This window comes from Monodelphis domestica, chromosome 7 (assembly GCF_027887165.1).
Source record: "Monodelphis domestica isolate mMonDom1 chromosome 7, mMonDom1.pri, whole genome shotgun sequence".
NCBI lineage: Eukaryota > Metazoa > Chordata > Mammalia > Didelphimorphia > Didelphidae > Monodelphis > Monodelphis domestica.
Window position 1 is genome coordinate 48738749 of NC_077233.1, and position 1749 is coordinate 48740497.

The 1749-nt window shown below is 37.7% G+C and overlaps 1 pseudogene; it reads left to right on the forward strand.

The window, feature by feature from the left end:
- The first annotated feature begins 592 nt into the window (after window positions 1-592).
- LOC100619718 (tubulin alpha-8 chain-like) lies at window positions 593-1308 on the forward strand (annotated as a pseudogene).
- Window positions 1309-1749: the final 441 nt, after the last annotated feature.

Sequence of the window (1749 nt, forward strand, 5' to 3'; positions counted from 1 at the left end):
ACAGGCTAGAATATAATTAATTTTATATGTACAAAAATAATCCTTTTTGATATCTGATTTGCCCAAATAAGAAATCCCAAGTGTTCATCTAGTCAATTATTCAAAAAGAACTTTAACATAAAAGTACAGTTTCCTGAATGATGCCAAATGTTTAAGATTGTCTCCCAATGTCTTTACTTTGTCTAAATATATTACTATAGGTCTTGTATTGGCCTATATTTTTTTTAAAGTAGAGAATGAATTTCTTCCTACATAGCAATGAGAATAAATAGGATTAAATACATTATTCATAGAAAGGACAATACAGATCTTTTTAACATTTGGAGGTCATGAATCCCTTTGGCTTGATAGAGCCATTATTTCATTCTTTACCTCATTTTTGACAATCAGATAATACAAACCATTTATATTTATTATTTTTATTAATATATTTTCTCCTCTCATTTATTCCTAGTTTTATATAGGATTGATAGTTGTCTTTACATATTTCAAACAAGGTAATGTTTTCTAGTTTGAATGTCACTTCATCTTGATGTTAATATTGCAATTTCTGTCTTATAATAAAATATGATTTTTAGAAAAAAAATGTGCCTTCATGGTGGACAATGAAGCCATCTATGACATCTGCCGCCGGAACTTGGACATTGAGCGCTCTACCTACACCAATCTCAACCGCCTCATTGGCCAGATAGTCTCCTCCATCACTGCCTCCCTACGCTTTGATGGCTCCCTCAATGTAGACCTCACTGAGTTCCAGACCAATCTGGTGCCTTATCCTCGAATCCACTTTCCCCTTGTCACCTACTTGCCCATTGTCTCTGCTGAAAAGGCCTATCATGAGCAGCTCTCTGTAGTGGAGATCTCCAATGTCTGCTTTGACCCCTCCAACCAGATGGTGAAGTGAGACCCTCATCATGACAAGTACAAGGCTTGCTGCATGCTCTACAGAGGTGATGTGGTACCTAAGGATGTCAATGCTGCCATTGCCACAATCAAGACCAAGAGAACCATTCAGTTTGCAGACTGGTGTCCCATTGGCTTCAAGGTTGGCATCAATTACCAGCCCCCAAATGTGGTACCTGGTGGAGACCTGGCAGAAGTGCAGTGGGCAGTTTGCATGTTAAGTAACACGACTGCCATTGCTGAGGCATGGGCCTGCCTGGATCTCATATGTATGCAAAATGGGCATTTGTACACTGTTACATGGGTGAAGGCATGGAGGAGGGAGAATTCTCTGGGTCCTGGGAAGATTTGGCTGCCCTGGAGAAGGATTACGAGGAAGTAGGCACTGACTTTGTCTGTGCATGATAATGCTTGATAACTTGATAATGCAAGAAAGTATTATCAAATTAAAGTTTCTTCTTTTTATTAAAGAATAATTCAAATAAATCCTGCCTTTCAAATTCAGGTTAGTAAAAATAAAAATGTATTTTTTTTCCTTCCAAGTTGATAAAGTTCTTGAAATATGTCCCCAGACTCTTTGCAAGTCTATGGAACCCAAGTTAAGAATCCCTGATATATTGGGACATCAGAGGAAAAGCCAATGAAATTTTCCAAAATTATTTTTTTCTCCTTCAAACCTTTGCAATTGCATCATACCTGGAATTATAGTTATCTGGATGCCTGGGACATACCCTCTGTGAACAGTTTGTAATGTCCTTCTGGGGAAAAACCTTTTGGTTATCTTTATATCCCTCACACCAATCATAGTGCCATGCACAAAGAGTAGACACTAAAAAAGTTCTAGAA